The sequence below is a fragment of the Nilaparvata lugens genome, chromosome 8 (assembly GCF_014356525.2).
Source record: "Nilaparvata lugens isolate BPH chromosome 8, ASM1435652v1, whole genome shotgun sequence".
NCBI lineage: Eukaryota > Metazoa > Arthropoda > Insecta > Hemiptera > Delphacidae > Nilaparvata > Nilaparvata lugens.
In genome coordinates, this window is record NC_052511.1 from 48,961,875 (window position 1) to 48,962,519 (window position 645).

Consider the following 645-nt stretch of genomic DNA (forward strand, 5'->3'; position numbering starts at 1 on the left):
GGCATCAACATCAAAGAATGCTTCCCATTTGACCAATGCTAACAGTTTATAGTAAAATAAACTCACTATATTCTGATGCAAGTGCACACACAAATATCAATTATCGATATAAAACCCTAGTTAATAATGGTGAATACTAGAATAAACTATAGTTTACACTGAAATAATGTAGAATAATATTCGACTGAGTCACCGTCAATATTTTAGAACCGTTCCATAATTGAATAAAAACACACATATGTTGTCAAATTCTACACATTTTTATTCGGTACACGATCATGGTTTCGTGACCACACCAGACACATTTTCAAGTTGACTAACCTTAACCTTTTAGCTTTAGTCAACTTGAAAATGTGACCGGTGTGGTCACGAAACCATGATCGTGTACCGAATAAAAATGTGTAGAATTTGACAACATATGTGTGTTTTTATTCAATTGGAATAATATTTTTAAAGTACTGGGAAAGTCCTTTATCAAGAAGCAAGGTAAACAAAAACCATTTCAAAAAACAATTATTAAGTGGCAAATTATTTTCAATCTAATCTACAGGTGTCTGATAAGTCACTCCCTATTTTTATACAGTTATAATTTCTTAATTTATGAACCAATTTTGTTAGAACTACGTTTGTTAGATAGAGCACTCC